Genomic DNA, 18290 nt, shown 5'->3' with positions numbered 1-18290 from the left:
CTTTGACCTTCTTATACTCAACACTAAGTTTGTCAGTATAATCTCAAGATAGAGGAGTACTTGGTTTGGAAAAGGAAAAAAAAAAACACAGAAAAAAATTGATGTATTAGCTTTTCTGAAAAATTATCCCCAGATGGGCTTCTGTTGGATTTTTCTTCCCCAAGCTAGGACTAGTCTTGCAATTAAATGTAAGATTTTATCTGCTCATTCTTTGGATAGTTAAGCTTACTTACACCTAGATAGACACCTAGAGATAATCTATTGTATAGAATTTTACAGATTAGCAGAATTTTCTGCTTTTGTGATCATATGACTATTGGAGAGTCATGTAAGTTTTTCCACACACAAAAAATCAGAATAGTAATTAAGTTTAAATCTTGGCAACATCATTGATATTCTCATATTAGAAAGTTGCCAAAAAATGCTCTTTGAAGTTATGTGGTAACAATATCAATTTTTCTATCAAAAGTAGATAACATTTTTTCTTGTGTAGTAACATTAAACCCCATTAAATGTAGTAAAGGGTAAACAGAATTTTGTAAATTAGTTGGAGATAAAAGTAAATGAGATCTACACAAATAGCTTATAAAGTACATGTAGCACTTGTATACTTTTGTTTGAGGAAGAGAAACCTAAACAGTGAAGAGTATGTGTATGTGTGTTAGGAGCACTTCCAACATTGCACAGAGTAAGTTGATATAAAAAGCTTTTATCCTAAGATAGCAGAAAAACCTTGGAAAAAAACACAACAAGAAATACATGGCTAAACTTCCTTATTTGTATAAACGTTGTATCTGCAATGTTTAAAAATGAACAAACTAGGGCCACCTAGCTGGCTCAGTTAGTAGAGTGAGTGATTCTTGATCCCAGGGGTCATGAGTTTAAGCCCCACATGGAGCTTACAAAAAAATAAAGAAAAGAAAGGGATGCCTGGGTGGCTCAGTGGTTGAGCGCCTGCCTTTCAGGTCAGGGCCTGATCCCAGGATCTGGGATCGAGTCCCACATTGGGCTCCCTAAGAGGAGCCTGCTTCTCCCTCTGCCTATGTCTCTGCCTCTCTCTCTCTCTCTCTCTCTCTCTCTCTCTCTCTTTGTGTCTCTCATGAATAAATAAGTCTTAGAGAAAAAAAAGAATGAGCTAGAAAATAAATAATGCCTAATTTATCTAAAAAACCTGGGGAGGGGAAATTGCCATGTGCCAGGAACAAAGAGTGAACTCAAAGTAGAAAATAGAAGAGAGTGGAATTCATACTGGACCTTAGATAATGAGTATTAATTAGTTAATTAATTGGAGAGAGACAGAGAGAGAGAGCGAGAGAGATCAACTGAGGAGAGCAAAGGGAGAGATTGAATCCCAAGCAGGCCCCATGCCCAGCTCGAGTCCAACATGGGCCTCGATCCCAACCCTGAGACCATGACCTGAGTCAAAATCAAGAGTCAGAGGCTTAACTGACTAAGCTGCCCAGGCACCTGGGATGTTAAGTATTTTGAATCCAGGTGGGGGTAGGGATGTTATCTTAGGCCTTCCTAGACTTATTAGAATGCCCAGAGCTTCAGAAGTTTTGTTCATGTGAAATAGTCACTTGAAATCCTCTTTTTTCAGAAACTTAACTTGCAGTAAGGATATGCTGAATAACCCTTTTATTGGAGACAACTGAAAAAACTGTATGCAATATTTTTAAAAAAATATTTTGAAAGCTCCCAAAAGCTTACTGATAGTAAGAAACTACTTGCTAATATTCAAAGAGAAGGTAAGGATCCAGAGAGAAAAATCCAACACTTTAAAGCTGTTTTTGTTTTGAGGGAAATTATATATCCAGATGGATGCATAAAAAGCTAAGTTGTAAGGCAGTCTGCCCAAGTTAGGGAGTCTTAACTTTGCTCACCCCAACTAACAAGTTGGGGACTTAAACATCAATATCCCAAAAAGATTACCCCAAATTAAAGTAATCACAAGAACACTTTGTAAGAGTGGTTGATGGAACCTTGAAGCTTGAATTTTGATTAAGCTCATTCCAGATTATACCAATAAAAGTCCATTTGAGTCTTCTAAGAATGAAGATACTATCACCATGGGCCTCAAATTATTAATAAAAATATAATTGTTCAATGGCAATGATCAGACACAGAAACAACACAACCCAAGGGAAACCATAATAAACAAGACACAACAGGGACAATCACAATGACTTCCCCTATCGCAATTGTCAGAGACAAATTGTAAAACAACTCCTTGTACTAGGTGCAAAGAATTGTTTTTAAATTTGGAGATTACTGCAGGAATCTGTCCACCATAAAATATTACAGAACCATTTAAGGAAAAATAGAATTTCTATTTTTAATTGAAAATTAGTATAAAGAAAGAGGGTTTCAGACCCTCAATATTCTTCTGATAGGAAGTAGGTCAATGAAATTGTCTAGTAGCAAATCCGTGTAACAGAAAGGATGACTGAGATCATGGAAGAAAAATTCAGTGGCAGCGGTTGGGGGGGTGGGGGAGGGCATGAATAAAAAGGGAAAATGAGAGCCACAAAGAATTAACACCAGGGGTTGAAACCTAAAGCAGTTTGATGACTGGATTTCAAAACTACTTGAGGCTGGTGACTCCTTTTAACCTTTCAATTTCCTCCTCTTTGAACTGGAATGTCTTTGACTATTAGACTAGGCCTGAGCCACCGTTGTATACTGGTAGTGCCAGGGACACATAACTCCATCTTTAGTTTCTTGGGTCAACAGATGCAGCAGCCTTCTAACCCAGAAGGAATTCTACTGGAAGCCTTCTCGGCACCTGATGTAGATGATGAGATTTGGGACTTTCAAGTTAATCATATTTATATGAGATTTTGCACATTGATAAACTGATAGTAAAGTAATACTGTTATGGGACAGAACCCTTATGGACTATATCAGTCAGGAGTCTGCTAAAGAACAGAGCCAGGGGCAGCCCGGGTGGCTCAGTGGTTTAGCGCCGCCTTCAGCCCAGGGTGTGATCCTGGTGTCCCCGGATCGAGTCCCACCTCAGGCTCCCTGCATGGGGCCTGCTTCTCCCTCTGCCTTTCTGTGTCTCTCATGAATAAATAAATAAAATCTTTTAAAAAAAGAACAGAGCCAATAGGATAATATATATATATATATATATATATATATATATATATATACACATATACATGTATAAAACAAATAGATATACTGCATGATGGGCAAGTAAAAATTGATAGAGCAGACCATCAGGAGGAATGGGCTGGAAACACGGATGTTGCCATCCACAGGCAGAATTTCTTCTCAATTCTGCTCTTAAAATCTTTCAACTGATTGAATTATCCCACAAAGACTAACAAGGATAATCTCCTTTACATAAAGTCAATTACTTATACATACTAATTGTACCAATAAAAATTCTACACTGACACCTAGCTCAGTGTTTGGTTGCCTCTAGCCTAACCAAATTGACACATAAAAATGGTCATTGTTTGGACTTTGGAATGGAGTCAATGAATTGTGCATTTAGGGAGGATCTGGTCAGAGACATACTTTGAAAGGCAGAATTATAAAAGTAATTCCCCAAATTCCAATCCCCTGGTTACTTAATTAAACACAAATCTTGGTACTGCCATAAAGAGAGCTGGCAAGTAAAATTGAAGTTCCATGTCATTTGACCTTCAGTTTAGGAGGTTATCCCAGGAGACCTGACTGAACCACACAAGTCCTTTAAAATTAAAAAGTTTTCTCTGGCTGGGCAGAGAGATTTGAAGCACGTGAACATTTCAACATGCATTACCGATTATAAGGAGAGAGTCGCATGCAAAGACTAAAGAGATTCTTCTAGAAGCTGAGAGCAGCCATAAAACAAACAAACAAACAAACAGCACTAAAACATTTACACATTTAAGGCACAAATGCCATATTGTAACTATGGACTAGCGAGATAAGTTTTGCCTTCCTCCTGACTTCCCTGATCTTTTAAGAGTTCATAGCACCTCAGTGAGTGGAGGAGACAAGAGGGAAAAACAGGGAAGATGTAAAAGAACAGAACGCTCCCTTTTCCTTTCTCTGAGTTAGCAGAATTCACAGGTCAGATCTGAGTAATATTAGAAGTTTTCATTTGGATGAGAGCTTAAAGTTCACATTATATTCCAACTGGAGATTTTAAGGCTAAAAATGTTTGTTAGAGTGCCTAAAAATTGCTGCACATACTACCAGCTGTGTCTGAGACAACCAGAGATGAGGAAGGGATACCTGATGGAATGGACTGGAAAGACAGCTTCATGAGAAGCATGATCCTGTGAATGAATTGGCTGTACTGCATCAATACCACTAAAACACAAGTAATTGTGGGGAATGGGAAAAGGAAGATTTCAAAACAAGTGGAACTTAAATACCAGCACTCCTAGGTTCCTGTATTAATCTACTGTTTGTTTCTTCAAATCTTGTCCACAACTCTGTAAATAGTCTTTTTATTATTAAAATCTTCTCGGTTATTCAGTTGTAGTGGACTATTCATTTATAGCCAGGAAGCTAACAGACATTTTCACAAAGAAATATGGTACAGATTACAATGATTACAAGATAATCTTTCAGACGAAAAAGGAATATTAAGGATAGAGAGAATCACAAATAACAAATTCAACAGCTCATTAGAACATAATAGAAATGAAAAACACATTTTATGTGTCAAAAAGCATTGCTATTGAAGCCAAAATTTAAAGAAATACAAAAATAAGTTAAAAATCCAAAATAACCGTAAGGTACCTTAATGCATTTCTCTCAGTGTCAAAGATATCTAATAGGAAACAGTACAACTAGCAAGCTTCATCTAATGAACATAGATAGCAACCAAGGCTAACTGTGTAAAGATTCACGTTATTTTGTTATATTGTCATGCAATATTTTGGATATCCTGAAACATATAAGGAGTTTTTAAAAATATAGACATGTATCTAGCACCAGTTGGGGAATAATTCTCTATAACTCTGTTGCTTCTAGCTTGTCTTGTCCTAGCTTTTGTCCCAGACTAAATGAATAGCTCTGGGAGATGTCATGGTATCTTCCTCTAAAGTAGCTTGTGGGTTTGAAATCGAACATAAGAAAAAAATGTCTTTATTAAGGGACAAAGATTGAGCAGCTTGCTTTTAAAGTTGGAGTCCCCCAAGCTTTGAGTTCTCTAGCAATGACACAGACCCACTATGTATGAGACATCCCTGTGGACCAACCTTCCCATGGGAAGAACTACTGTGCACATTTAGGTCTAGGGATGACAGTTTCCTAATTTTGCTAGGCCTGAGTGTCTCACTATCTCTCCTTGTTTGTTCCCTAAATTCTGCTCCCGTAGCTGAAAATTAGATGCAAGGTTTTACTCTGAGCAAGATGAGAACTCATGGGTGTGTTGAACAGAGGTAATGTGATCTGACATGTTTAAAAGGAGTGCTCTGACCACTCTGTTGTGAATGGATAGATGGGATGAAAACATGAGAATGGGAACCAATTTAGAAAATGATACTTGAATATATGGAGAAGTGGTGATGGTGACCAAGGTCACGTGGTTGCACAGACTGGATATGAAGCTTCTTATTTGGGGGAATTTTCATTTGTGTAGATTATTAGTGGAAGCTAGTGGGCTATAGCCTAATATGTAGCAGATCTTCCCTCCCCTATCTTTTGGGAGCCATGATATGAACATGTGGCTATGTTTTGGCCAACTGAGTCTAAACCTGTGACCAAAAGTGGAGCAAGAGCTGAGGACCTATGACAGAGACCCATGAAGCAGCAAGAGCCATGGATTTATTGCAGCAGTGGTAGTGTCCAGGGTCAGTGTCATCTAGCCATGGGGATAGTCCATACTCAAGTAAAAAGTGCTATAACCTGCTCATACTGTTCAGCCTCCAGAGTGCTGCTAGTTTTTGTCCATTTCAAGTTTGTGAACTTCTGTATTTTTCTTGAATATAAGAGGTAGCTCCCCCCTCCCCTTCTTTCTTATATGCAGTATATCAAAGGCTTTGGAACCAAGCTCACATTTCAGTTTCCAGAGATGTGGCCTTGGACAAATTGCAGATTTCCTAGAGTAAGGTCATTCCGATCTCTGGTCGGAATGAAATAAAATAAACAAGTGTTTATCTCAGAACCTAGAACATGAGAGGTACAGCCTGAAAGTAGGTGCTAGACTTCCCTTGTTAATATTCTTTAAAAGTAAGTTTACCAAGCATCAGGTCAGCTGTGACTTTTCCAAGAAATGCATTGTCTCTGGAGCTTTTATAAATGCAAATGAAGATGATTATACAGAGGGCCTTTAGATATCTTTTTTCTTTACTACGTTATATGCATAGATATGATTTTAAAACTCAAAGGTTTCTTAAGAGTCATGTTGAATTTCCTGTCTGGGATAGTATGGAAAAAATGAACCCTCAATAATGTTTCAGCATTCTAGGGTAGTAATGATGGGTTATGTCCTCTTGACTATTCCCTTCTAAGGCCAATTGTCCTAATGCTTCATGAGCTCAGCGGGCAGCAATCTAATTATTCTCAAATTGTCTCACAACGTGTGAACCAAATTCTTTTCAAACAAAGTAGATTCTCAACCCTACAAAAGTTGCTCTCATCTCTCTCATTGAGAGATATTTCAAACAAGAGTAAACACAGACAATCTGAACTCTTGCCATTCTCTTTCAATGCTTCCAAATCTATTTTAATCAGATCTTTCATAATTACATCTCAGAAAGCTTGGCTTAATTATAAATCCCTGATGAACCACAAAACTGAAAATAAATTCATGTTTTTCATGAATGTGTCATTGGTTATAGACTGCTTTCTACAGTGTCTAAGTTTGGACATTCAAGGGCACTGCATTAGTAAGTTATGAAACTTAAAGTGGAAGAGCTTTATGTTCAGTTGGAAAGTCCCTATGGGCTGAAAGCATTGTATCAAAGACATTTGAAAGTTTCCACCAAAAGAACTCAAAATTCTTCACCAAAATTGTTCATCTGTGCACTCTGCATTGCAGAGGTGTAAAAATTCATCAACCATTATTCACTCATGAAGGTAAAATTCATGTTGATAGCCATGGAAATAAAACTAATGAGGAACGATAATTTTTTTTACAAAATAGGCTAGTTAATGAACTTGTAGATTTCTTTCTGAGGTGGTTTGGAGTTTGTAGAAAAACAAACAAACAAACAAACAAAAAAGAAGTAAATTTACCAGGGTGTGGAGATAATTGTCACTTACAAAAATGAAGATATCTCATCGGAAGGTATGTGTGAAATCATTAGTTGGGGGTGAGGGATGAAAGAGTGAATGTTGACTATGCTTACATTTGAGTAAATATCTGGTCTGTTTCTAAGTACACCATATCCCTCTCCAAGTATTTATGAGCTCTACTGGGAAGCAAAGAAATATAATTCTAGTTAGCTTATTTACTTTTTGACAGCCTTAAGAACTTTATTTGAAATTTCCATCATGGAACACCCATTATTCGATTAGGAATGCATTAGCTGAGCAAACATTTCTGTAAAAATAAATATAAATCTGATTATATTTGGTGGGTTTAAAAAAGCACTCAAATTCTTAGACTAAAACCTAATGTTTGGTTTTCTTTTTGTTTCTTTTTCTAGTATCAGTCCCCTAAGAACACTTGACTTGTATCTAGGATTTATATTCAGGGAGGAATTTCAATTTAATTTATAAACTTCATGAATACCTCAGTGGAACAAGATATTTAATATTCTCTATGCAGTTTTATTTTTACTTTATATGGAAAAATAAATTTGTTTCCCATTATCTGAAGGATATACCCTGGGCATTTATTCTAAGGTAATGATGGATTTATACTAACCCAGAAGCATCAGATCGTTTGTATTTTTTTTTTTTCGTTTGTATTTTTATACATGAGAAGTATTTACTTCTTTTGTTCACAGTATTTCAGGTGGTTACTCATGGCACAAAGAATAAGACAAAAATCTTGACCTCAAGAATGTCAAAATACTGATTAAGAAAGAGAAATGTTAAAAGAAAAACAAAACACACAGAAAAAAACCATTAAGAATTGTTATGATATGTATGAAATGCTATAGGACCACAGAGGGGAAAAATGATTACAATTATCTAAAGTAGTGACAGAAAATATTATTTAATCTGAGTTTTGAATGATGAGTATGAATTTTCCAGAATGTTAGCCAGAAAGAACAGATGATAGAGCATCATGCCTTTCAGGAAACTGAGCAATTTATTCTTGAGGATTAAGCAAAGAAATAGAGAGACAAAAATAAACCCTTAAGATCATGTTGAAAAACTGGAGCATAATATTTTGAGCAATCCAGTTACACTGAAGAATATTGTACCCACAAGAATGGGAATAGACCACAAAGCAACCAATTCAAGTTTTAAGAAGGGGGCCCTCTACTAATGTAAGAAAGAAACCAGGTATACCTGAATCAAAGGAATAGCTCTGAAATCAAAGAAATGGGAAGAGATGAGAAAGATGCTTAGATGATGACTTAGACTAAATTTGTGAATCAAACATATGTAGGTGATGCTATCAAGAAAAAAAAAGTCCAAGTTTGCCACATGTCTGTTACCACAGCTTTGTAGTATCTTGAAAACTGGGATTGCAATACCTCCATCTTTGTTTTTTTCTCAAGATTGCTTTGGCTATTCAGGATCCTTTTTTGGGTTCCATATAAATTTTAGTATAATTTGTACTAGTGCCATGAAAAATCCTGTTGGTATTTTGGTAGGGAATGCATTAATTTTGTACATTCCTTTGGGTAATATAGACATTTTAACAACACCATGAACTTCAGTGGGTATCTATCTACTTTCAGCTGATAGATGTGAGAAGATGAAGAGAATTGATGGTTGATGAAGGTGGCTTAGTCATAGAAGTGGTGAACCATTGAGAATATCCAAGAAATATGCTTGTAGGAGTTAAACAAGAGAGCCTGATTCTTATGGCCACACTGGATCTTTTCAGTTCTTGAACTATATTCCAACATCTTTGCAATATCACTGAAGAGTTTTTCCTAAAATCCCAAGAGATGTCTGTCTCCTTCATTGCCATACCTATCTCTAAAATAACCCCCTATTTCTGGAGTGTATCTATTTCTCATCAAAATAATAAAATAAAAAAGAACCATTGATTTTTCTATCAAAACATTACCAGTTTTCTTAGGAACTATGTATATCAATCTGATAGTCAAATGTAGATCTAGAGGAAGAGGCTTTTAATGGGCTAGAAAAGGTGGGGACAAACAACATACCAGATTTTCTTCCTGTTGGCAAGTATCAGGTACTATATAGATATATCTTTATTTTGCCAATCAAGGACTATTGGTTAGAAAAAATGATAGCAGGGCACCCAGCTGGCTTAGTCAGTTAATTGACTGGCCCCACAACAAGCCCCACATCAGGCTTCATACTCAGTGCCCGGTTTGCTTAAGATTCTCTCTCCCTCTCCTTCTGTCCCTTCCCCTGTGCTCTCTCTCTCTCTCTCTCAAATAAATAAAGGAATCCTTAAAAAGCAAAACAAAATGTAAACTTCAGTCATATTAAAAAAAGATATGGCTATTTAGATCATCTATATATTCCTTATATTAAAAATCTGAAATAAGTTTGGATAACCTGCATAATTGCAATATAGCTTAAAATTGTGAAATAAATTTGGAAATATAACATCAGAGATTTTTATATTTAAAGTCAATTAGGTTAAAATACATATGCATAAACAGAATTTCAATAATTAATTTTAAAATTGGATTCAATAGGTACAATATTGAACTTTTTGCTTATGGAAAAGATACTATCTTTTCAAAGAGCTTAAGGATTTTTGCAAAAAAAAAATGACTATACTGCACCACAAAGATAATCTTAAAATTACTAATAAAGGAGCTATTAAAGATAATATTAATCTGTTCACCATAATGTAATACAATTTAAACATAAGGCAGGGTAAATTACCTGTTCCCTGTAAAAATAACCCCAGTCCTTTAGAAATGTTTAAATCTTAGATTATTTGTCAATGATAAAACTGATTAAAATGATATGTGATCCCTAATATGAAACATATATGTTATAGACAAAGCCAGACACAGTAGAAAATACACAGATATAAATGATTTCATTATTAAATAAGGCAGCATTAAACTAAATACTATTGACTCTGCCCTCAAAGTATATTCAAAATCCAATAAGTTCTCACCATAACTTACAACCTCTGTAGCACCATTGTCCATAACACTATGGCACACATGGGGATTATTAAAATCAGTCCCCTAATTAGTGCTTCTGTTTCCATTTTTGTTGGGCTAGAACTATTTACAACACAAACCAGAATAATCCTGTTAAATTGTAAGTCAGATCAAGTCATTCATTTGCCTAAAATTCTTCAATGCTTTTCCAACTTATTCAAGTCAAAATCAAAATCTTTATAATGATTTAAAAGATTTCACAGCCTGTACTTAAGATTCCACTACTTTCTCTGCACTGATCACCAGTTTTCCCTTTGATCTCTCAGATTACCCCACCTGGCTCCACAAACATGGTATTTTTGATGTTCCTTGAATTTGCCAAGAATATTCCAGCTCCAGGACTACCTAGAATATAATACTTTCAAAAATTCATATAGTTAAGTTTTTTTAAAAGCTAGATTTATTTATTTATTTATTTATTTATTTATTTATTTATTTATTTATTTAAGAGAGTGAAAGAGAGATAGGGCACAAGAAGGAGAGGCAGACAGAGAGGGAGAGAGAATGTTAAGCACACTCTGCAAAGAGGGTAAAGCCCAACGTAGGGCTCAATCTCACCACCACGAGATCAAGACCAGAGCCAAAACCAAGATCTAATGCTCAACTGACTATGCTGAGCAGGCACCTTGGCTAAGTCTTTTAATCTGTTAAATCTTTACCAAATGTTCCTTTTCAGGGAAACTTTTACTTTCCATGTCATTAAAAATTGCAATATTCTTTACTTCCATCAGCCTCTGCACTAATTTTCTCATAGTATATTCTCATTCTAATTGATTATATACTAATTTATTGACTTTTTTCTGTTTACTCATACTAAAATGTAAACTGTGTGAAGATAAATATATTTGTCATTTTTTAATTCATTTTTAACTGATATATGTTTAGGGCATAAAACAATGCTGACACAAAGTAGCTTCTCAGTAAATATGTGTTGAATAGATGAACTTAAGACTTCATTATATGAGACTTATTTTTATTTGAGTCTTAATAAGCAATTGCATACATTGAAAGACACTACTGGTATTTAACTGGAAGACAGGTCAAAAGAAAATATTGAAACTGAAATGGAACGAAAACAATTATGAAAATTAATGAAAGAAAATTAGAGGTATGTGAGAAATGACAGATAACATGCATGTGAGTAGGGCATCCCAAGTAGAAATAAGTGGTTCAGAAGAAGGACCTGAACAGAGAAAATGGCCAAGAATAGCCCCAAAGTGATGAAAGATATCAACCCACAAATTCAATACATTTTGTGAAGCAAATAGATAAATAAAAAGAGAATCTCAACTAAGTGTATCACTGGATGATTGGTGAAAATCAGAGAAAGAAAAAAGTTTTAACAGTCATTTGAAGCAAAAAATACTATTAGAGAGGAAAAGAATATTGTATAATGACAAAGGAGTAAATTCACCAGGAAGACAGAGATTCTAAATTTATGTACAATCAAAAATATAACTTCAACATTTGTAGAGCAAAAGGAAAGTTTTAGAACTAAGAGGAGAAATCGACAAAACCACAAAAAGTGGGGTAGTCTTACACACCATTCTCTATGGCTAGTGCAATAAGGATATAAAAATTTCAGATAGATATCAAAGCTATAAATGATGCAATAATAGTTACTTGTTCCTACATAACAAAATCAGCACAGATTTAGTCTTACACTACTTAATTAATTACCTCAAGGTTTCTGTGTTTCAAGAGTCCTGGCATGGTTTCACTGGGGCCTCCTTGTCTTATTTGAAAGCTATAATCAAGGTATTGCCAAGAGCTACAATTTCTCCTCAAGGCTTGACTGAGGTCTGCTTTCAAGATCACACATTTCCTGGCATAATTGTTTCTTGCTGCCAGTTGGACCAAGAGTCCCAGTGTCTTGCCACCTGTTGACTAGGTGTTACCCTCATTTTATAGCTTGTTTTGAGGCTCAGTTACTTGTTACATGGGGTCCCTTCATGCTTATCAAAATTAGCAAGACAAAGTCTCCTACAATACCAATAGTCCAATCTTATATAACATAATCATATTCTATTGGTTAGAAGCAAGTCATAGGATCCACCAACCACCATGGGAAGGAATTACATAAGGGTTTGATTACCCAGAGGCAAAAATAATTCCAGGCCATCTTAGAGTATGTCCTTCACAAATGTAATTAACCAACTGATCTAATTGACATCAGAACACTTCACCCAATGACAACAGAATGCACAAGGAATGTTTGCCAAAACTGACCACATATTGGATCATAAAGAAAACCTCAACAGATTTCAAAAGTTTTGAGACATTCAAAGTACATTATTTGACCACAATGAAATTAAGTTAGAAATCAATAAGAAAGAGAAAACTAGAAATTCCCCCCAACTGCTTGGAAATTAAACAATGCACTTCTAAGTGATGCATGGCTTTTAAAAAAAAATGAATAGAAATTAGAAAACATTTTAGCTAAATGACATGGAAAATAAAATATCAAACCTTAGGGAATGTGGCTAACAATGCTTAGAAGGAAATTTATAGGCTTAAATTCATATTGTAGGAAAGAAGAATGGTTAAAAATAAATGATCCAATCTATCTTCTCAAGTAGAAAGAAAAAGGACACATATTAAACCCAAAGATAGCAAAAGTAAGATAATACAATATAAAATTTAAAATTAATGGTCAACAGAGAAAGTAAAAAAAAAAAATGATCATCAACTTCTTTAGTCATCAGAATACAACACATATGCAAACACGGTAAAGCATCACCACACAGAATGACTAATATCAAAATGACAAATGATACACTGTTGATGAGAGTGAAAATTTTTACAATCATATTGGACATTTGTTGATAACATTTACTAAAGTTGAGGATAAGCATTTGGTACAATCCAGTAATTCCAGTCCTAAGTATATAGTCCACAGCAATCTATACATTGTACTCTAAAAGACCTATGCAGGCATCATCTAACAGCACTCTTAAAGTAGTCAGAAATTCAAACAACATTTGAGGAATAAATTATTGCCATGGTCTGAATGCTGTGTGCCCCCCAAATTCACATGTTGGAATCCTAATGCCCAGTGTGATAGTTTTAAAAGGCGTGGCCTTTGGAAGGTGAAGAGATCATAAAAGTTCATCCTCATGAAAGAGATTATTGCTCTTAGGAAAGAAATCCTACAGAGCTCTCCGACCCCTCCCATCATATGAGGATCCAAGAAGTCTGTCAGCTGGAATATGGCTCTTGCCTGACCATGTTTGTATCCCAATCTTGACCTTCCACTCACCAAAACTGTAGGAAATAAATTTCTGTTTTTTTTAGAAGTCACTCAGCCCCTAGTATGTTGCTAAAGCAGCCTGAGCAGATGAAGCCAATTCTAATATATTAGCACACCTTCACAGCAATGCAGGAAGAATAAACTAATGGGACACAGAATGACATGAGTAAATCTCAGAAACACAATGCTGAACAAATGAAGCCACATATCCAAAGAATACATACCTTATCTAACTTTAAAAAAATGTATAGTTTTATACTATATAATAAGCATTAGAAATAAATACATTTACTTAAAAATTAAAAATAGGCATAATTAATGTAGGCTCTTGACTTTGCCTTTGGGGAGAGAGTGATGGTGACTGGGAGTATCATATCGGGAGGCTATTTATGGAGTAGTTTTTTGCTCTGGGTGGTATTTACAAAAATGAACTTATTTCATTAATAAAAATTCATTGCTCTGTATACATGTAATGTTTGAACTTACCTATATTTATATAAGACTTCAGTTAAAATTTAAATTTTTGACATCCATAAAAAGTCTTTAAACATCCTTTTGATGAAAACAGACTCATTAAACAGCTAATTTGGCAAAAAGTTTGCAAGCCAACATAAAATGATATACTCTATTTCATTCTCTTGTTATAGAATGAATTCTAATTTATCATGAAAATATCTAAGTTTTTGGAAAATAGACAAAAGACACGAATAACTTCTTCAGAAAAGAAAGCACAAGTAGTTGTTAAACATATTTTTTAAAGATCTATTTGTTTATTTTAGAGAGAGGGAGCAGAGGAAGTCAGTGAGAATCTTAAGCAAACTCTGGCCTGAGTGTGGAGCCCAAAGAGTGACTCAGTCTTCTGACCTCAAGATCACCACCTGAACCAAAATCAAGAATTAGATGCTCAACTGACTATACCACACAGAAGCCCCAGTGGTTAAACATTTTAATGAATATCCTAACTCATTTATAATTAAAAATAAGCAATATGATATTATTTGTAAACGCTCATTTTGTCAAAGTTTAGAAAGTTTGGTAACATGTGTTGGGAAGGGTCTAAAGAAATAAACTCTCCAATAGTGCAGTCAGTATACTGCATTATAGAACTTCTATGGATAATGATTTAATAGCCATCAAAACAACAAATGCATATAAAGAATATGTATTCTAGATATATATTCTCTCCGGAGGATATGTATTCTCTGGAGAATCCTGACTAATAAAACTGAACAATGGATACATTATTAAGTAAATTATTCTTCTGCCATTTTAATGACATGAAGTAGCTCAGGATGGAGAGTTAAAAAATGAGGATGGGAATAGATATACATATGATATATATTTGATATGCAAGATCTATATCTATTATTGCATGTCTATGATATACACATATATATTTTACACAATATCTATATGATATTGCAGTCCAGGCCTTTATATGTTGAGTACGATAGGATTGCCATACATAATTAGTAATTAGTTCTAGAGCAATATAGGAGACATTGCCAAAATGGGCTTGTCACAAAAGGAGATGAGACTTGAAATACATAATTAATTGAGAGTAAAAACTGGATACTGAGAAGAGTATGGGACATAATTCAAGGTAAAGAAAGTGAAGAGAAAAATGCAAACATGGGAATAGGAAACCAAGTCCCAGAGCTGTTATAACCTGCTGGTGTGCTCTCAAGAACGTTTTTCTGAAGGGAACAGTGGGAATGAATAGTGAAGAGGCCAGCCAAAATCAGATGACTAAAGCCCTTGAGTTAAAGTTGGGTTGTGTTTTTCAGTTTTGTTTTTGGGATGACAATGGTTGCTATTAAAATTAAACACCCTTCAGGGTTTATATCACCAGAGTTAAAGAGCTCCATGGCTTCATTTTATGAAGGATTAACTATTGGGAGATAGTAGGTGCAAATGCCAATAGACAACATTCCTATAAATTTATTAGGACAGTTATTTTGTTGTTTTTTTTCCTTGTTCTGATGGCAAAATTTCACACGATCAGGCTGATCTACCATAACCTATTTTTCCCACAAGCCCTATGAATTCTAGTGCACCATATTGCACAACACAAGGTGTTCCTGTGGAATCATAGCAGATTCACTTATATATCTTATATGCACTATATCCTCTTTTTAAAATTTGAAAAAATTATAGATTCTAAAATTGTCTTGCCTCTAGGATATTCCATAAAAAAAATGTTCACATGAATAAGGCATATGCACAAAATTTCTAGGTGTCACAAAACAAGGTAGAATGGTGAGTTCATTTGATGATAAAATTGGGCTCTGACAAATTCTCAGCAGGCTTGAGCAATGAACTAAATCTAACAAGATGAGGTCCAGCAGAGGCACGTACAATATTCTCCATTTGAGTTAGAGAGGTCAACTGAACGAGTAGGTATTTAGCAATAGCACATGTTCAAAGGCTTTATTGCCTTTAGTGAGCAAAACTACAATCTACAAACTAAAAGATTCTTGATAACTTCACAGGTTCCTGATTCCTTTGATCACATGTTTCAGTGGGGGTTTTGTCATCCACATACATGTGAAATAACCACTCCACGTATAGAAGTTTTTTGGTTGTTTGTTTTTGTTTTGTTTTGTGTACCACTCATTCTAAAAGATTTAGCAGTACCTTCACATTTAAAAATATTGAAATAAATAATGATTCTTTTAAATTTTTCCATAGGGAATACTCCAAAGCCTTAGAAATTATATATTTATTTAAAGTCTATATAAGTAAGTGTTCTGGGGAGAGTATTTTGAATTTATTAATGCCAGTATAGTATATGCAAATATAGGACTGTTTAGGTAAAACACTCACACTGGCCACTTAATATTTGCCATGATTTTTTCCCAGTAAATGTAATTGAGATTATGAATTAATGTAAATAAATGTGTGAAATAAATATAAGTGGTGTGTGAAATACCATTCCAGCTCTGCTCATCTCCTCTTCTCATACTGAGAGGGGTTTATTATTCTCAAGTTTAGACTAGTGATTGACAAATGGGAGAACTCATCAGTACCTTTTTATAAGGCAGACTCCTAGGTTCCACCCACAAGACGTTCTGATCCAGTAGGTGGGGGAGGGGGTCTGAGAATTTGCATTTCGCTTTTTGTTTGTTTGTTTTAAGATTTACTTATTTATTAGAGAAAGAAAGGAAGCATGAGTGGGAGGAGCAGAAGGAGAGGAAGAGAGAGAATCTCAAGCAGAACCTCTCATGCTGAGCATGGAGATTGCTGTAGGGGGCGTGTAGGGCTTCAATCTCATGACCCTGAGATCACAAGAGCCCAAATCAAGAAGACACTTAACTGACTGAGCCAACAGGTGCCCCTAGAGAATTTGCTTTCCTTACAACCTCTCAGGTGCTACTGGTACAATCAGTTAGAGGACCACACTTTGAGTAGCAAAAGCTCTAGATGTCTTCTACTCATTGTCCCATGGGGTAGTTCTTCCTCTTTTTATTGCAAAAGATCTTTTCTCTATTAATGTGACAACTGATGATCATGAGTGTAACTGTATTCATGGTTTACACACTTCAGGAAATATGTATACATCTAACAAAGGTCTTGAGATGCTTTAATTCAAAAAAGTCGTTTAATGATGAAAACTTCCGGGATCCCTGGGTAGCTCAGAGGTTTGGCACCTGCCTTTGGCCCAGGGCGCCATCCTGGAGTCCCGGAGTCGAGTCCCGCATCGGGCTCCCAGCATGGAGCCTGCTTCTCCCTCCTCCTGTGTCTCTGCCTCTCTCTATGTCCATCATAAATAAATAAATAAATCTTTAAAAAAAAATGATGAAAACTTCCTATATCACAGAGGATGTATAGTTAGAGCATTTGGGGCCTTCAGAGTCTCCAAAGCAGCTACTTAAATCTAGGTGGGTCAGTACGTGAACAGTGTTTTCCCCATTTTGAAGGCTAATAAAAAAGAAGTCATAACTATAGATAAATCAAAGCAGTTTAAAATATATATATATATATATATATATATATATATATTTTTTTTTTTTTTTTTCTAACCAACTACAAATCAGATTGAGCTTTTCCAGAACCTCATGTATCTGGATGTGTAACAGATGTCAACAGAAGTGACAGGGTTTAGGATGATGTTCCTGAATTAAAGGGCAGATGCCAGTTTCAAGTGACATGTTTTCTGTAACCTACTGTCTCTCTTTGTTTATTCTTCAGATACAATCTATAAAGCAACTGTTCATCTATTTAGTTCGGGGTAGGGTTTAGAAATGTAGCTAGATCTCAAATTTAGTTTGTCATTTGCCTTCTTGAAAGGAGATATTATTTATGTTTATAGTAAAGTATTTGAAATGTCATTTAATAGGAAAACAAATGGCAGTAGGATTCTCATGAGTAAAAAAAAAAAAGAAAAAGAGGCGTTTGGAACTTTGAGTTAGACATTTTTATCTTACCACACTTTAAGCTACATATTTTTATTCTAATTGTAAAAATTATCTCTCTTGATATATCTTTTCCATTATTTTTTCAAAGAGAATTCATCAGCCGGGTTAATGATGACACAAAATTTTAATATATGCATTAAACATTTAAGTTTTAATATGTTAACATGTCATAAAATGTGAATAATAACAATGTTTTATATATGAAGTGAAAACATATTTTATGTTAGAAATAGTTATAATGCCTGGAAAGTGACTTATATCCATAACAATTTCATTTAAATATTGCTTTTGCTCCCCATCTATCTTAGATGCAATTTTATAGTCCTTTTAAAAAATTCATTTCAGTGTGACCTCTTGAAGGCTGCAACTTAGTGCCTCTAGCCTACATAT

Source organism: Canis lupus, chromosome 37 (assembly GCF_048164855.1).
Source record: "Canis lupus baileyi chromosome 37, mCanLup2.hap1, whole genome shotgun sequence".
In the NCBI taxonomy this organism is placed as follows: domain Eukaryota; kingdom Metazoa; phylum Chordata; class Mammalia; order Carnivora; family Canidae; genus Canis; species Canis lupus.
The sequence above is the reverse complement of the archived record's forward strand: the minus strand, read 5'-3'. Positions refer to the sequence as shown.